Below are 19,704 nucleotides of genomic sequence, written 5' to 3'. Positions count from 1 at the left end.
TGTTCAGAAAGGCCGCAGTGAACCTCAGTTGCCGGCTTTCTGATTGGAATCGGTGGCCAACTCCCCTTGAAGAGCTGCCGGCATCCTTATGGTGTGAAGATCAGTCTCTGTGGTAGGAGAAGACTTCCACCTTTTTGGGCTCGCCACGCCCATGGTGTGTGTGAGGTGAGTGTGGTTGTGGTAAGCCCACCCGTCTCATGGTGATCAGCCCATTTAGTGAAGCTGAATCAGCTTTGTTATTGAAGCAAAAACCATGTTGTGCTGCAAGTACATATACATTGGTGAAATAAATGTTGTGTAGCGTGCGTAGATATGTACCTGTATGTTGGGGTTTGTAGTCTTGCTGAGTGAGACCCAATTGCCCCTTAGAAGTGACAGTGCGTTTAGAGTATGCATAGTGTCATATCTGCAGCACCGTCTGTTATAGGCCTTATGTATGTTGTATATTTTACACCGGCCTCAGTGAACCACCCATAACGTGCATGAGAGGATTGCAGTTGTGGTATGCCCCAGCATCTCGAGGCGATCAGTCCCCTTAATGAAGGTGATTCGCCATTGATATTGTAGCCAACTTAATGTTGTGTTGCAAGTACATGTTGCGGTGGGGTAATGCTGTGCAGCGTTTGAAAAACTATGTACTTGTCTTCTGGGGTTTGTAGTCCTGTTGTGTGAGGCTCAATTCCCCATTATAACTATGCCTGTTGTGCTTAGAGACTGTGCACAATGTTTATGTGACACACGCCAGTTTTAAAACATGGTTGTGCCGTCCCCTAGTGGAGAATAGAGGAGGGAGTAGGCATGTGTTTCAAATGTCTTGTGTGACAGTGTTCCAAAGACATTATATGTACTCCCCATAGAAAAAAATGTTTCTATTTTTCAGCGTATTTGTATTTATGTATTTATCTTTTTCCCCGGTGCCATGCGGTGCATGTTACCGGTAAAAAGGGGGGCGCATATGTATATATTAAAACACATACATGGACTGTTTGCATATTTAATACTGTATTTAGCCTAATACGTGTATATATATATATATATATATCCATACACACATATATATATATATATACACATACATATACACAGACACATAAATACCCATATAAACACATGCCTGAAAATTGCATATATAGAACTTCACCTGTACCTTAGTACTTGGTGCATCTTCCTCTTGATTGGCTGTATATCTACATGTATGCACCCCGCAGTAAAACATGTAGCTGTGTATTATATGCAAGCATATTCATACACCCATACCTACCAATATAGCAGTGTACACCCAATTGTATCTGTTTGATATAATGTACCTGGTCATTGGTATAGGAAGAATTTATCTCCTTTCAGCCTCCTATTTGCCACCTAAGAGTCTTAGGAGGCCTAGTAGGCCAAGTTACCCTACTGCGTGTATATCTCGTAGTAAGAGGTCCCTCCCTTGCATCGCCTGTTACAATACTATGCAGTCGGCTGATAAACATTGTTTGTGTTTGGCGCAGTAACTGACGAAGCATGATCTGTGATCATGCCCGTTTCCTTGTTATACATGTAGTGTATAAACCTTGTGAAGGTACTGCAGTAACCAATAAAAGTTTAGGTAACAAGTAAAAGTTTAAAATTACCAGCAATGGAGGGGCCATACCATACATGATGCAAATCTTACCTCCTTTGTGGATGAAGTATTCACTCAGTGCAGAAAATCCCCTTACCGTCTGGGGACAGTTTTGTAAAGGCAACCAAGTGTGCTTGCCTTGCTGCATGAGGAATAATGTGAGCAGCGCCAAACAAGCTGCTTTGCTCAAGATTTCTCCCTCATGCAACTCTGTTATTATCACCTATCTCCTTGGAGTTTCTGGTGGGCCTCTTCTGCCTGCTGCGTCTGCTGCTGTCTTTTCACCGAAGTCTTCGGGGCACCTCCGATCTCCATGGCGGAAAAAATAATCTGAGAGCCTGCACACACACGATGGGGGTTGTAGCATCACCAGAGGGATCAGGTTTCGCAACCTCCCACAGCAAAAAAAAAAAAAAAATACAAAGCACTTTCCGACTCCAACCACAAGATGGCGGAATATGCACAGCATAGTGAATCCAGAAAGATTCACGCTGCAAAACTGCAGATACCAGAGTTAGCAAGCCCCACAAAATATACGAGATAACATTACGTATAGAGGGAGATAAGACTAGGAAAATAAGGGGACTATTTTGGGATAACCTATCCAAGGGCTATGACATCCTTCTAGCTGAAAAAGACTGGCCACCAGAGTTTGTCAGGGAGTGCCCTCATGGCGAAGAAGTAATTATGCCTGCCTTCTCGAATCAAATACCGATTCATAAAAAATATACACTTGCTAGAAAGTGGGCAGTGGCCTTAGCACCTGCTTTATATAAAAATCATGTAGGATGGGATGAGGATTCTCCTCCTCACAAAGTCCAGTTAAAATCACAACCTACTGCACAAAGGCAGTACCCAATTAAGCAAGAAGCTAAAAAACAAGTAAATGAAATACTAGATCAGCTAGAATACCAAGGGGTGATTGAAACTTGCACCTCACAAATGAACAATCCTTTATTTCCGGTCTCCAAACCAGACAATTCGTACCGTCTAGTTTTGGATTACCGACACCTTAACACATGTTGCAAAACTTTTGCAGTGCAAAACTCACACAGTGCTGCACTAATGAATAACATAGTGCGCAAAAAATACAAAACAACCTTGGACATCTCCAACGGATTCTTTTGTCAAAACATAGCACCAGAGAGCAGATATTTAACTGCATTCTCAGTAAATGGCACTCAAAAACAATTCTGTCGGTTAGCCCAGGGGTACAAGAACAGCCCGGGGGTATTCTCAGCGAGAGTAACAGAATTACTACAACTATATGATGATGAAGCATTATCTTATGTCGATGACATTTACTTAACAGATGATGACTTGGAAACTCACTTGAAAAGAGTGAACACCATAATACTTGGTTTCGCTGCAGAGGGTTACAAATTCAACTTCAAAAAGTCCAGAATTGCCCATCTGACGGTCCTATTCTTAGGATATGAGTTATCAAGTGAAGGCAAAAGCCTGGCAGACAATTTCCTAGAGAAATGTGCCGTAATCCAAGCTCCTAAAACACTAAAAAACCTACAGTCAATTCTAGGCTTCCTAAATTTCGGAAGAACTTACATTGCAAATTACGCAGAAAGGGTCAAACCCCTTTACGATCTAATTAAACCAGACTTTAAAAGATCCAGTTGGACTCAAGCACACACAGAAATTTTGAGATCCTTACAAACAGACATGCTAATTAAAACAAAATTAGAAACCCGTGATAATACACGCAACCTTGTGATCCGAGTCATCCCAGGGAGATACGGATTCACATACCTAACCTCTAATGAGGGAGATAAGGTACCAATTGCATTCAAATCACATTTGTACACAAAAGCTGAACAGAGATTCAACAACAAAGGAAAAATTGTTCAAGCAGTTCAAACCGCAATAGCTAGAGAAAAAGACATAGCTGACGGTAGACATATCACAGTCAGAACAGCAGAATCAGCTTTTGAGGCATTAACAACACCGTGTAATTTACCAACAACAACATTGGATCCAGAATGGTTACAATGGGTAAATTCAATCACAACGGACAAAGTATATTACTTCTTTGATCCAGAACTAGAAGAATTAAAAAATCTAAAATATGAAAAAACGTATCCTCTGCCAATCGACATTCTGCCTCTACGACATTACGCCTGTGTAATCTATACAGACGGACATGCTCAACCCTCCGTTTGGGGAGAACATGCATACAATCCCACTTGTGAGATTACAAAAGAAGTGTGGCACGGAGGTAAACTAAGACCTCTATTAACAAAATCACACTCAGTAGAAACTAATTCAGAACTACAAACTGAAATATTAGCTTTGAAAATGGCGCTAGATAATGCGGATCGCGAATTCCCGACACTTATAGTGTCAGATTCATATTTCTGCGTCAAAGCATATAACAAGGATTTGCAGACCTGGATTCAGAACGATTACAAAGATGACACGGATGCACCAATAAAGCAGAGACTGCTCTGGGAACAGGTAGCTCTTTTGAAAAAAGAACTACCAAAGACTCACGTGACACACTCACTGAGTCACCAGCGTGATGGCGTTCACGTTGTAGGGAATTCATTGGCTGAAACAGCCGCAGCGGCAGCCAGTAAACCGGCTCCCGTAGATCGAAAAAAGCGTACATTGAAATACATTGACGGCGAAACATTGCTGGCAGTAAAAACGTCATCAAAAGGCGACTGCTCGGCGTTACCGATCAACTATCCACTCAATTACACATACATCATAGATGCAAACTCCATTCCTTTTGCTCGAATCCCTGGAGTGGGGGATAGAGTGATTCCAAACATGGACAGGAGAAACTTGTTAATCGCAGACGCACACATGGGCGAGGGTCTCAGACACCTTAAATTAAAGGATTCTCTGGAAGAATTACAATCACGGTACTGGTGGCCAGGCATGAGCCTGCACTACACCATGTTTGTAAAAAACTGCCCAAACTGCAACAGAGATCGCAGTGGGGAGAGAAGCAGTTTAATACCTCGTCGTATCAAGGCAGATAACATCACCACTAAAAAGAATGGCTTGCGATTAACATATACAGGCTAGTTCCCACTTATAATGTAGATCCACAACACTCGGCTGACGTCCGGACTGTTATACAAGATTTGCGAGTCTAAATGGCATATACGCTAAGAGCATGCTACGTTCGACCAATTTTTTTTCCTTTTCTCAGGCAATCCAGCCTGGGGGGGGAAAGAATGGCCAAATGAGCACAGCCCAGCGGGAATCTTCTCACTTCCTTCCTGAGGGTATGGGATGGTGTAAAGAAAAAACCAAGACAGAAAGCAATCTATAATAGAAAGGATATTAGGTTCGGGAGCTGGGTGGGTCAAACATCTAATAAGTGTCCAACGTAGTCTTAATAACTTGCCAAGAAATTCTCTGAAGGGATTCAGTCCGTACGAATTATTATTCGGAACTAGGATGTTGATCTCTGACCTTGATAGTCAGACTTCAGTGGTAACAGAAAAAAGCTTTGATGTCAAAGACCGTTTGGCTATTTTGCAGGACTTAAACAAAACAAGAAAAGACCTGAGCAACATACAGTTGAAAGAACAGCCAACGACCACTGAAGAATCACCACCTGTCCCAGCAAGACCTGTCTGGATTCCAAAAGTCGGGGATCTAGTCAGGGAGAAGATCGCGGTAAAGAAGGAATTTGGGCCTTCTTACAGAAAAGCAGTTCCTGTCTTGTCTGTCAACGGGACAAGATCAGTTGTACTACCGCCACTTGCTGGAAAAAAGGAGAACCGAGTTGTATCCATCGACCTGGTAAAACCACAACATGTGGCCGATAACAAACAGTAGGCCAAGTGGACTCCCAATAAGTAGCAGAACACCAAGGTTTGCTACCAGTACAGAGGTCCTATCAAAGAGGCTCATCACATTCGAAACGCCTACGGAAGAACAACAAGGACTATGCAACAATGCAATAGAACTTAGACCTCTGAAAACCCAAATAAAGACATTTAGCAGAGACACACCAATCTATACAGAAGTACCAAGTGAAAATGCGAGAAACAAAAATCCTGAACCAATTGGAACAATTGACAGAACTGCATCCGGTTACTTCATCAACTTCGATGATTCCTCTGACGGCTTCAGCGAACAAAAGACACAGCCATCATCAAAATCCTTTAAAGACAAAGCTAAGGAACTTTTGAAACAACTGAAAGAAACATATCTAGTTTCTCCATGGATTGAATTTTGGGTGGGTTTTGGTGCATTTATCCTCATACTTTGGCTCATCATGGTATTTACCTTGGGACGCTTCATTGAGGGAAAATATGCTAAAATGGACACAGCAAGTCAGAACATCAACTTGGTCCTCAAACCACACACATCTTCACACGTCGAGAAAAGAGAACTTTCTTCACAACTTTCTTCAGCCAACTTCACAGCAATTCCAATATCTGGTGGGGTAGCCTGGGACAACACTGACTATGAAATTTATGGTCCGGTCGAGATCCTGAAATATCCACACCAAATCAAGATCTCCTTGAGTGACTTTGCAAAACCAAACTCATTTGCTGATGATTGGGACTTTGAAAGTATAAACAATATGATGTCTGACTTAGTAATGTCTGCTAAATTTACAAAACATGATTATTTGCAGGGTTCTACAAATTATGACAGCATGTACTGCTATAACCATTATGGTAACCATTTCTTGCATAAATCTGCACAACCTAGAAATGTTTTAAATTTTAATCAATGGGAACATTGTGCTACACCTCCAAAAGGGAGCTCTAGAACCGTGTATGGCAAATATTCATATTTTTCAGGTTTTAACATAACTAATGCTGAAACATTTTATTACAAATTGTCAAACAAGACAGGGATGAAAACCATGATAACCAACACAAAATTGATATATTCAGATTCTTTCTTTGAAAAAATGAATACTTTTGGATTTGATTATTGGGACAAACATGTTGATTTGAAAAGTGTTTGGGGCACAAAAGAATGGCAAGTACAGGGTATAGAAGCTTTGTTTAGAGCCTGCATGATCCCAGAACAAATGATATTTTTAAATGACACCGTTCAACAAACCACCTGTCTTGGCTTAGCCAAAATCAAAGATTTAAATAACCTGTCTATTCCAAAGCCAACAATGTTTAGCAATAACTCTGAAACAGATGAAGAAATAGACATAAACCATATACTTAACCAAAACAGAACACATCCTGATTGGAAACAATGGTTGATCTGGCCCACAGATACAAATAACTGTCAAGATAGATTCCTGAATAAAACACAGGGTTTCAAAATGACCAGGCCAGACCCTAGATATCCCCAAAGACATCACCCAGGGATAATAACAACCTACAGTGTGGGCAAATTATGCCTTCAATGGCTACAAACTTCCACACTGCCTGAAATTAAGCAACACCTAACTTTACTTACTGATGGTGCTGACTTGCGTGATTTCATAATGGGACCACGCAAACAGCGTCAAAAGCGTTTCATAGCAGCCTCTGTATATGCAGCATACAATGAGGCCTGGAAGGTTACTCAAATTGAAACAGCAGAAAGAATACGGGAAATTGACCGTATTAATTTGGAAAAATCACTTTCTGTAGTGGACAATGGGTTAATGACTCTGTCCTCCAGAATTTTTTCATTGGACAGCATTGTGTCTTCAGCAATCGATATATTATCGCAAGACTTACTGTTATTACAACATGGTCAGTCACAATTGCGTTCTATTGTACAGCTTGGCTGGACGTTACAAAATCTGCGTTCAGGCTATGTGCCTTGGCGTTTAATCAACACAACGTCACTATTCCAAATCTTTAACCTTACTGATAGACAAATCGGTATGGCTCAGAAGGGTGCTGATTATACAATCTTGAGCATTGAAAAACTAGAAAGATTACCGTTGACAATGTCAGAACGACCTGTCAGTGAATGGATAATCCACGGAATCATAAATATTCCAATCTCAACCTTCAGGTTTCAATACTGCCAAAAATATATACAGGCTGGCATGTACGAGAAATTGGGAAAGGGGTACCTTAAAACAACATGGAACCTGCCCTATTCACATGCATGTGTCAGTAACAAAGGACAGAAAGTGTTTCTTAGTGGCAACAATTGTGCTATGTCACTAAGCGGCACGCTTCTGTGTAACGGTATTAGTTTGCACGGAGCCTGTGAAGGGAATTCATACAACCTTTCATGTCACCAGCAAGGCGCGCCTGCAACTGAAATAGAACCATTCTTTCAAAGACTCTATAATGGGAGTTACATTCTTATTGTAGACCGCAGATGCTGTAGTCTTATGCCCGGGACTCCTTATCTCGTCACTACGACGGCGAAGGTCAAGTGCTGTGGACGTTCTTTGTTCCCCAGCTCCTTTCCAGACAGGGAGGCAAGGGCATGGCCCGGTCTGAAAATTACTTCTATTCGAATAGACACTTTAAGCAGAATGAAAACAGTGCTTCTTCAGACGCCTACAAGGCTCACGTCATCTAAAGAAACGTATGATCTACAAGTCGCAAGGACGACTGCAGAGATACATACATTATTATCAACTAATTCCCCCGTACATTTCGCGGAAATCCTGAGCGAAATCTTAAATATTTCTGATACCACAGGGGTCTCAAAGGTATTTAAGACAGTATTTTCGATGGCATTAACACCATTCAAAGCCATACTGGGTATTTTTCCAGACTTCGTCCATTCGATTTTTGGCGGACTTCCCCTGATCCTAGGACTAATTGCAGGAATCCTATTCCTAGTCCTTATTTTTCGTTATGGCAACCCATGTCACAGATCAAACTCTCGCGACAATGGAAGATACGATCCTAGCCATTGGATACCGGGACCGGATATCAAAAATCCTGGGACTATCCCGGCTTAGAGACCTAAACATGACTTGGTTTCTATCATTTCGACCAATGTGGCAAAGGTGTGTTTTACCTGTACTAAGGTGTCTGCTATGCGGAGAAGAATGCGTGTTAGACACCTGTCTGACGCTACAATCGGATGCGCCGGTGGATGCAGATACACTGTTGGTTCCTACCAAGGTTCACGCACTGTGCTGCCCTCAAAGGCTGCCAATTCTGATGACGGCATTCCTGGAATCTTCACCACTGCGATTGAAGAGTAGTGAAGTTCAAGATGAAAGCAGCATCGAACAGGTACGACCTTCTGTCAGCAATGCAAATCAGAATGTCAATGGAGACAATCATGCGCATGAATGCATGGTTACCCCTATTTCCGACTTAGAGGAACTTTCCCATGAAGCTGTTGACAGTTTTTTCGAAAGCCTGAATGATATGATGTTCTCTCCGGAACAGAAATAGAGACTTTTGAGTAAACTCGCACACGGCGTTCCCTGAATTCGGCCTTCAACTTAAAAATAAAGTCACATGAACAATTACAATCCAGTTCACGGACAGCAACTTTTTTCAGCAAGCCCCTAAAATATTTTTCTATATATTTTTTCCCGGGACACTGATTTTCTGCTTAAAGTAAGAGACTATTCCTAGAGAACTAAGATTTCTATTTTAGATACTTTATAGACTTTATAGACTTTAGCTGCCCGCTGGTATGTTCGCAATAGATTTTATGTGATGAAATGGTTTCGACTTTTTTTCTGTATAGCCATATTAAGAGCCATTTCATGTGTATTTCTCATATACCAACAATCAATAATGCATAACAATGCGTGTTCACTTTTGCATCTAATTCATAGCTTAAGTGCATACAATATATATGACTGCAATTTTTCAGTATATTTGAAAATTTCGAAATGCATTTATGTATTTTGGGGTGGTAAGGTATACACTATACTCTATAGTATGTTGTACTATGTTATACTATGCATAGATTAGTAGATATGACCATAGTTAGCGTGGAGTGGGTGTCGTGTATTTCTATAGGTTCTGATTCGATCCCCCTATTCCTGACCCTATTCTGGTTAAACTTACTAGCTAGTTAACTAACAGTCAGCCCATGAGGCAAGAAATCCCCCATGATGCAGATACCGTTATCTGACGCAGTCACACTACGGCACAGGAACGTGTTATCTGATTAGGTCATAACGCTTGAGATCTAATTAGACAAGCGACATTCCTCCAGCCCCTGATAAGGCATACGACGTTCTCATAACAAATCAAACCTATGACAACCTGGATAATCCGTGCGGCCATTGTTTTGATTTCACAGAGAACTTTAGTAAAGAATGTGCTAACGAGCAAGTCGTATGACATCTTTATTGACGTACCTATGTCCATCCTTACGTCAATCTCGGCACCTTTAAGGTATAAATATTGCCGACCTTGCCCTATGCAAACACACGCGTGGTGACAAGACGGAGCAGCCATACTTGCCGAAGCCGAGAGCAGAAGCAGACACCGCAGGCCCGCCTTCCTGACGCGCTGAGAGACGCGCTGCTATCTCAAGCCGAGAGACCCAGCACCGGCGCTTCTGGGCAGCCCTCGCAGGCAGCCTGGAATATCGAGAGCAGAGAAAGAGATACCATTCCTCATTCATCCTAAATTCCAGGTACAGAACTGAATAACCCCTCCTAGAGAATTCTTTAGTTATTCACTTGGCAAAAACAAACTTAAACTAAACTGTAACTTTCTATTCCCGCCCACGCATTAGACTTAGGTCAGGTACACGGGGTAGGCGTATTTAGAAACACCAGTTGAGTACGTTTAGTCAAATGTATATGTGTATGTAAATATATTTTAATCATTTTAAACATCATATGGCTCAGAAACCATATCAATGTTTTTACAGTATTATTTTATACTATTGCTTCTAATGTATGCACTTTACTTAACTATAAGTATTGCAATAATATCGATCCATTTCTCTTGTACGAGAAAAGAGACTGATCAATAAATAACATCTTTTATTGAACACGCCCGTCTCTTCCTTTTCTCTACATTCTGATGAGACTAAGAATGCACGTACTGACTGAGTAAAATAATTGCCTTGTGCTCACACGACTCTCGAGATTGACTCTTGATTAGGGGAGAGCAAAGTTGTCATGTTCTATGGTTGTCAGAAACTAAATCCCTTCTTGTCTAATCAGGGGAGTTAAACCTTCCTTGAACATTCGAGAAAGTTTCTAGCGAACTCTGAGCTTAGCTGGCAAACCCAAAAATTAAGTCTAGTATCGACAGTAGTAGACCTAGTTAACGTCTGGCCTAGGCCTTTACTGCTGTAGGCACTATTCCAATGCGCAGAGCCTATTGGGAAAATAGGAGCTACACTACAGAAGAAGCGTGAATAAAAGCCCAGCCCTTTCTGAGAAGGATGGACTAGTTCTATTGCGTTCTTGCGTAGCATCTTTAAGGCTTCTTTGAAGAGTAAGCGCAGGCGAGGGGGAGGGGGACCCCTGGGCGGCGTTGTGGGAGGCTTTTGTAAAAACTCCAAAGTGTGTCCCTTGCTGACCAAATCCAGGACCCACTGATCTGAAGTTATCTTCCGCCATTGATGGTAAAAGGCGGAAATCTTGGCGCCCACGGGAAGGGAAAGAGGGGTGGCCGACATCCGGCAAAGCTCATTGGCGCTTGTTAGAATCTCTCCCTTGATTGCCTGAGCGCCGTTTCCCTCCTTGCCGAGAGAAAGAACCAGAAGCAGACTGCCGGTTAGAAGATTGGTAGTAGGGCTTGTTGTAGGAAGATTGATACTGTCGATTTTGTTGGTTTGAATAATTTCCTCTGGAGGAGTAACCACGACCTCTTGCACCTCTAAAGGACCCCCTCTTGTATTGCAGGGTTCCCAGAGATTTCGCTGTATCGGTATCGGTTTTAATTGCCAATAAAGCGTCATCAATGTGCTTTCCAAACAATGACTCACCATCGAAAGACATGTCCAAGATTTTGGTTTGGACCTCAGGTCTAAAAGTGGTAGCCTTGAGCCAACCTTGACGTCTAAGCACAATTGCTCCAGCCAATTGTCTAAAGTTGGTATTAGAAATGTCTAGGGCGCAATCAATAATTTCTGAGGCCGCACTTTCGCCTTCCTGCACAATTCTGCGTACATCCATTTGTTGATCCTCCGGGATCAGCTCAAGATATTCCGTGAGCTCAGACCACATTTGTCTATCATAACGAGCCAGGATAGCTAAAGAATTAGCCGCTTTAATGGATGCTGCTGCGTTTGCTGAAAATTTCTTCCCAATGGCATCAAGCCTTCTTCCCTCCTTGTCAGGTGGCGTTGAGATGGGAGCAGAAGGATTTTTGGACTTTTGCTGCGCAGCCTGAGAAATAACCGAATCCGGTCGAGGATGGCCGATTAAACAAGCAGGAGTATCGGATGGTGCTCGATACTTTTTGTCTATCCTCTGCAAAACTTCTGGAATGGAAGCTGGTGTTTTCATTATGTTGAGGCCTTCCTTCCATATATAGTCAATAATAGGTATGGCTCTGATCACTCTCCTATACCCCTCCTTAAAGTCATGTAAAAAGCAGTCCGACTGCTCAACTGTGACAACCAATTCAAATCTATTAGCAGCTCTCTGCATAATATTGTGAAAACCCCCAATATCTTCAGGCGGAGAGTCTGAAGGACGGGGAGGAGGCGGAGAAGGTGTAGGGATGACATAATCCTCCCAAGGGTCCACTGGAGTGTTATCCGGTAATTCTCCCTCCTCTCTACTTTCATCACCATCAGAGGACGAACTGTCCACAACCTGAGGAATTGGTGAAGTACGTGGTTGTGGTGACAAAGGAGCTCTTGGCGACGGAGGTCGTGGCCCAGGAACCGGAGCAGATGACCCAGCGGGCGCACCCTCATTGGGTGGAAATCTCTGGCGATAATCTGCCAACATAGCTTGCAAATCCTGTATTAAGGAAGTTGGTAAATGTGCTGTATCCTCAGACCGAGGAAGTCTAGAATGAGGTGACTGATATGGTGTGGAATAGACGTCATGCGTATATTGCTCCTGAACCTCCTCTTCATCATCCTCTTGAAGTTTAATATGCAATTGAGAAGGGTGACAGGCAATCCCAAAGGGGTCATCATCCTCTTCCCCTTCATCTGACTCTCCTTGCATGTATGTCTCCAAAATGTGCGATGGCAAAAGCGGAGAAATATGTGAATAATCCTGCCTTTTATAAGTTTTCATTTGAAAATGAGTGAATTGAATCTTTGCTGGCGGGGAACCGTGCAGCCTATGAGCAGAAGTCCCAGTAAACGGATTCTCCGTCGACGGCGCTGCCAATGCTAAAGACCTTGCCGTCGACGAGGTCGTCAAAGGTATTTTCGTTGACGTGTCTTTCGACGTTGAGACCGTCGATAATGCCGTCGCCGGCGTCTTCGTCGACGAGTCCCTCGTCGACGGGACCGTCGATGGTGTCTTCGTCGACGAGTCCCTTGTCGACGGGACCGTCGATGGTGTCTTCGTCGACGAGTCCCTCGTCGACGGGACCGTCGATGGTGTCTTCGTCGACGAGCCCTTCGTCGACGGGACCGTCGATGGTGTCTTCGTCGACGAGCCCTTCGGTGTCTTCGTCGACGAGCCCTTCGTCGTCGGGGTCGTCGATGGTGCTTTCGTCGACGATGCCTTCGTCGACGTGTCCGATGTTGGTGTCTTCGTCGACGAAATCTTCGTCGACGAGGTCGTCGATGATGTCTTCGTTGATGACGACGAGTCCTTTGGAGACAATGTCTTCGTCGACGACGGCCTTGCGGTCGTCGACGGAGCAGACGGTTTAGTCGATGGAGCCTTCATAGAGAAGGATTTCAAAGACTGTGACTTGGTTTTTGATATCAAAGGTGGTACAGACATCAAAGGTGACGTGATAGCTGAAGTGGTAACCACAGAAGTAGAAGAGGAGGTAGAAGTCCAAGTAGTAGTAGGTACAGACACCAGAGATATAGTTTTGGCCTGGGTAGTACTCACATGTGAAGAAGCCGATGCACTCTTAGAGGGTTCTGAAGCTTTCTGAGAGGTTTTCAACATTTTCTTTCTCTCAGAAGCATTGTCCGTGGATCTAGCTCTCTTGCTAGAAGTTGAGGCTTTGTCCTCCTCATCTGTGGATGAAGACTTTAGCCACAAAAGAACCCTTGCCTCCCTATCCCTGATGGTTTTCTGAGGGAAGGTACGGCAAATTCTACAGTCCTTCACCACATGTGAAGGGTGCAGGCAATAAATACAATCCGAGTGCTTGTCATCCACATGGACTCTCTTCTTGAAGCAGGTTCCACAAGGTTTGAAAAGAGCTTTCCTTTCAGACATTATAAGCTTGAAAATCCAAAAAACTGAGTAGGCACTCAGGGAGACTCCCTTACACACGAAGTGCGGTGAAAATCTGAGGAGAACTGCCTGAGCTGGGAAGGTTCTAGAGGGTGAGGACAGCTGATTGGCTGAGGCTAATATTTCAGGTCTTTTTACATAATGATGTAGATAGGCTGCTAAGTTTTGAGGCCTAGTTAGGCCTTTAGGCTTTTCCAGCCTACTACAAGAAATTTTAGGCACTTCTATTATATATTTTATTTACCGTGGGACTCCCGCCTCGACGACGGGGAATGATTCAGGCATGTGAATCTATGAAAGATACCCTAATACTGGATAAGAAGGAAGGAAAGAAGAAATGAAAGAAGGAAAAATAAAAGAAAGAAGGAACTGAGGATAAATAAAGGAAAGAAAGAACAAAGGAAATGAAGAAAAGGAGAGAAGTAAAGAAAAAAGTAACGAAATGAAGGAAGCAGAGAAGAAAAGGAAGGAAAGAAGGAGACAGAAAGAGAAAGAAAGACTATGAGAAAGAAGGAAAGAAAGAAAACGGAAAGGCAGCAAAGAATGCAAGTAAGGAAAAATGAAAAAATCTGAGAAAGAAGGAAAGCAGGAAAGAAATCAAGACAGAAGGCAAGTACAAAGGAAGGAAATAAGACAGGAAAGAAAGGCAAGAAAGAAAGAGAGGAAAGAAAAAAGAAGATATAGGTAAAAAGGAAAGCACACAAGAATTTAGGAAAGAACGAATGAATGAATAAAAGAGGAAAGAGAAAAAAGAAAGGAAAGAAAGCACGAACAAAAAAAGGAAATAAAGAATGAAAGAAAGAAGGATACAATGGAAAGTGGTAGAATGACAAAGGAACGAAAGAAGAAAAAAAGCAATAGGAGAAGGAAAGCAGAAAGAAAGAAAAAGAAAAGAAAATAGTGAAAAAGAAAAGAAAGAAGGTGAGAAATAAATAAAGAAATATAGAAAGAAAAAGAAAGAAAGAGAGGAAAGAAAAAAGAACATATAGGAAAAAAGGAAAGCAAGCAAGAATTAGGAAAGAACGAAAGAGAAAAGCAGAAAGAAAGGAAAGAAGGCACGCAAGAAAGAACAAACAAGAAGGAAAAAAGGAATGAAAGAAAGAAGGATACAATGGAAAGAGTGGTAGAATGACAAAGGAACAAAAGACGAAAAAAGCAATAAGAGCAGGAAAGCAGAAAGAAAGAAAAATGGTGAAAAGGAAGGAAAGAAAGAAGGCGAGAAAGAAAGAAATATAAAAAGAAAGAAAAAAGAAAGACAGAACAAGTGCTACCAATAAAACCAAATAAAGTCCTGTTTTCTTCCTGGGCAACGGTTGTTGAAGAACCACTGGTGAAATTAAGTCCAGAATAAATGTGTTCTGAAGAATTCTCCCCTTATGAATTCCCATCTTTAATATTGAAGTTTTCGGTTTGTATACTGCATGCATAGTAAAAAGAGGCTATCTTATTACAGAACAGTTTCCAATGGATGCAATCTGTTAGGCTGTGAAATACCACCAGTCAGATAAACAAAGGAGTCGCCAAAAGGAATTTACAACAGCATTGGCAGGAGACAGGAACTAATGAAGCATGGAATACGGCGTGTTTTCAGGTCAGGCTCTAAAAACTAAAGCATAACTAAAGTTATTATAAAACAACAACAAGCAAAACACTGGCACTGAAGGGAACTACCTTGTGTGTGGGTATGCTCGCTGTGACAAGAAAAAAGCAGACACTCAAAGTTAAAATAGCCAATGGCTGAAGTAGGCTGAACGACTGCCCCACACTGCACGCTGTAGTGGGCGTATGCAAGATATGAATGACAACAGAACAATGGACGAAGAAAGGTGGCGGAAAACCCCTTTAAGTAAATACATTATACATATCCTTTTAGTAAAATCAAAAGTTTTTGGCTAACACCAATCCTAAAATTGCAGCCAGAGTCCAATTCGTTAAATTAGAACCAGTAACAAACAACACAGTGACATTTCATGCAACAAACGTTCACAATTCTTCAATTTGTCATTTCACCTTTAATGGCACACAGAGCCTTAGTGTCGGAATCTATTATCGCCAATCCAGTATGGCCTTACAGGACAGCTGTGAAGATTCACTTTAATGTATGCACCCTCGTCAACACCATGCAAGTGGCTGATCTCACAAGGTGGTAATTAAAGTGCAACATAGTCATGAGTAAGAGATGGTGTACTTTACAATGCCTGTCTCCAAAGTCAGGGTTGTCAAAAAGGTTCTCAAAAAGTATATATTTATTACAATCGAAGTCTTCGGAAGAGAACCCCTGGGATACCCAGTCATCGATTTCACCATTCTGGTAAGCATTGCATGCTTTCCTCTGGTGGAGACTCACCCGAAAAGTCCCCTGAGAGGAACTCAATATGCTTTGCATCCCCATCAGTTACTGGGGGACAAGACATCGATATTCCCACTCCCAACATTACCAATACCATGGGGACCGCAATTTGGGATACAGGAATACCGCAGAATTACGAACTGTACCCTGAGACTCCCCTGAAGAATTGGTAATTACCGTGGTGCTGGGAAATACAGTGTTTGAGGACCTCTGATAATTCTCCATTTTCCACCCTTCCATACACCAGATTTCACCACCTTTTACCTCGTGAAGTGTCTGGGTGTAGGATTGCTGCAGAGATGCTGTATTCCTCGTCCCTTGCATTTTCCAAAACAGTGTTTCAGGCCGAAACAGGAATCCCACTAAACTCATAAAGGAGGCCAAAGTTTTCACTCATTTAATAAAGAGACTAGGTCCAATATTAAGATTACATAATGTGAGTGGGGTTGGTAACAACTGTTACATTCAGAGAATGCTTTCTTTTTTTTACTCTACATTGAACATGCAGAAAGAAAAATAACATCTTACGATTCAGCAATGCAGGTTTACTTTCAGATGATGTCAAGCAGTGTGAATGTGATCCCAAATGCTTCAATACCATACAATGCAAACTTCTAAAGTACCTTTCTGTACGAAGGACCTTATTCCTTTCTCTTCCATCCGCACTGCTGTTCGGTGGGAAACTTTGCTTGTCAAGCAGGTCAGAAACTGCTCCTGAAAAAAGACAAGCACATGCTTTAAACGTGAACGGAGGCATATCAGTCTGTGTTAACACTTTCCTGTTCGCCTGCACAAAAGGTTTTGATCATTATGACACAGGAGCAGAGTCCAGGGCAAAAAAGTTACAGTCCTGCTTGAAACAAACTTTTTACATTGAAGGTAATTCGATTTGTGAACATTCGACTCCACAGTTTTCGGTCTCGCGCTCGAGACCTATTGTCGTCGAGATGCCTCTCAAGGGAGAAAGACCGGGGCACGCGCGGCGATTCTGGTCTGTGGACGCGCACGTCCAGCCCGGCGCCGTGCACATCTGTTGCTCCACATTCACACTCACGGAAGCACACACACGGCAGACGCACCGCTACAGCAAGGAGGAGGGCGGGCCTGCTCTGCTCGAGGGCCGTGCGCAGCGTCCAGCTGACAACCCTGCTGGTAGAAGAGATCTTTCGTAGAGGCTCTGTGCATAACGAGAAGCTAGATGGTTACATGGTCTGTCTCTCACAAAACACAGCCCACGATGCCCGAGCGTCCGGGAAACTGGCGCGTGGCCAAGCTGCGAGACTTGGGGCGCGCTGGGGCAGGGTGAAAGGTCAAACCGACTATCACCAGGAAGGGAATGGCAGCCAAGCAAAGAAAGGGACATGAGTAGACGACAGAGTGAGTAGGAAAGAAATGCGTTACTTACCTGTAACTGCAGTTATCCAGTATTGGTCAACATCCGGATCTGAAGTCTCTCAGGTTAGTCGCCTGGCTCCTGAGTTCAGAGAGTTCCACAATCTGAATATTCCACAAGACTGCAGACATTCTTGCCAGAGCAAGAGCGGATAGCACGGCCAAGACGTATTCCCTGAAATGGAAGCGCTTTTGTGTTTGGTGTGCAGATCACGGAATTCGGCCTTTCTCCACATCACCGGAGCAAATATTACCTTATCTATTACATCTGGCACAGTCGGGCCTAGCCCACTCCTCCATTAAAGTACACTTAGCAGCAATATCTCGTTATAAAGAACTTCAACGAGTCCATCGCTCTGGTCAAGCGATTATACAGATCTTTCCCGCCAGTAAGGATGTTGCCACCTACCTGGCATCTCAATGTGGTTCTTAACCAGCTCATGAAACATCCGTTCAAACCAGTACACAGAGCTGACCTAAAGTATGCCTCGTGGAAATCAGCACTCCTCCTGACGCTCACATCTGCAAGGGGGGTCAGTGAGCTACAGGCGTTTTCAATCCAGCATCTTTTTCTACAATTTAATAACGACAGAGTAATCCTGAGAACCAATCCTAGGTTTATCTCAAAAGTCCCGTCGGACTTCCACCTAAATGAACCTGTGGTTCTGCGTTCCTTCTTTCCAAACCCAAGCACGGCAGCTGAGAGATCGCTGCTTTCTTTGGATCTCAAGCGATGCTTGAAGTTTACACTGACAAAACGAAAACATTCAGGAAATCTAACCAGCTATTCGTACCTTACAGCAGACCTAGGAAAGGTCTACCACTTGCCAAGCAGAGCATCTCCAGATGGATTTCTGCAGCCATTGCTTTCTGTCATGACCAAACCGGACAGCTATTGCATTCCAAAGTGAGAGCGCACTCCACGAGAGCTATGTCCACTTCTATAGCTCTCTTTGCAGGGGTGCCAGTCATTGACATTTGCAGGGCGGCAACATGGAAGTCGCCGCATACCTTCACTAGGCACTACTGCCTGGATACGGAGCTGATGAATGATGCAGCAGTGAGACAATCAGTGTTACGCCAACTTTTCAGTAAGGTGAGCCTTCCTCCGTCCCTCCATCCTACTCTGGTGTGCACATTTCTTTAGTAATACTTATTGTGGAGGTCTAATGATGGTTCATGCTCGCATGATGTGTCTTGTCTAAGGACTTGTATATGCTGTTCTGTGAGAAGTTGGCCTGATATGCAGTGCTCACTATTCTAGTGATCACTATGTATCATTCCAAACAACCCTTATTGATGATTGGTTGTAAGTCAACCTGATAGACCAGCTATCCTAGTAGCATGGACACGAGCAGTCTTTAGGCTAAACTCTAGAGGGCGTGTTAAGCCAGCTGTTTTACCATCACATTTACCCCAGAAACACCAAGTGAAAGGACACCACACAAGTTGTTATGAAAATAAAAGGATATTTATTTATAACAAGTCTACCCTGATCTCTTTATGAGTCAGGGAGCTAAGCACATAACAAAACTCTTATGAAAATACTGAAAGTCGCACAATTTACACAAATGCCCGAGGGGCACGAAAAACCATATACACAAGAAGTGGAATGCGAAATTACTAGCAGGTAAGTACTACTCTCATAGACTTCAGAAACGCTAGGCCTACAATGCTGAACCCTTAGATTAGAAGCAGGAGGCCTAGGGACGTCGTGTGCAGAGTGGGAACTCTCACGCGTAATGTGGGAACAAGTCTATGGATACTAGCAAATGCAAAAGTTAGTGTTCTCGGGTGAACCCGACTAGGTAGGTCAAAAACGAAAGTGGTTCTAGACACTTAGAGAGTTGGTCTACGCTGGAGCACCGGGGTACTCGGTTTACCTAGCCCAGGGGCTGCGGCTGCATAGGGTTCAAGTGTTGTCGGGTTTCTTCGTTGACGAACCAGGAGCCTGAAGTGGAAGTTGCTGGCAGGCGACCAGTGAAGATGTTCCGGGTTGATCCAAGGACTGGATCAATTGAAGAAGAGTACCTGTAAGCAGAGGGGACCAAGTTCTGAATCACTAGCCAGTGATTAGGTGGGCACCAGGATGGCACAGGACGAGGTCACTCAGCCAGGTGAAGAGGTGAC

General features: G+C 43.1%; 1 long non-coding RNA gene across 12 annotated transcripts in view; it reads right to left on the bottom strand.

The window, feature by feature from the left end:
• The window catches only part of LOC144781681 (uncharacterized), a 315,416-nt gene that overhangs the window by 72,188 nt on the left and 223,524 nt on the right, over nucleotides 1–19,704 (bottom strand). For 11 of the 12 annotated variants that reach the window (XR_013601047.1, XR_013601036.1, XR_013601043.1 and 8 more), the window contains one exon: nucleotides 16,806–16,896. The exons of the other annotated variant lie outside the window; for it this stretch is intronic. This is a non-coding gene — a long non-coding RNA (uncharacterized LOC144781681). The remainder of the gene's footprint in view (nucleotides 1–16,805; nucleotides 16,897–19,704) is intronic. 12 annotated transcript variants of the gene reach the window in all.

Source organism: Lissotriton helveticus, chromosome 9 (assembly GCF_964261635.1).
Source record: "Lissotriton helveticus chromosome 9, aLisHel1.1, whole genome shotgun sequence".
NCBI lineage: Eukaryota > Metazoa > Chordata > Amphibia > Caudata > Salamandridae > Lissotriton > Lissotriton helveticus.
This window is presented reverse-complemented; position numbering and strand designations above follow the sequence as displayed.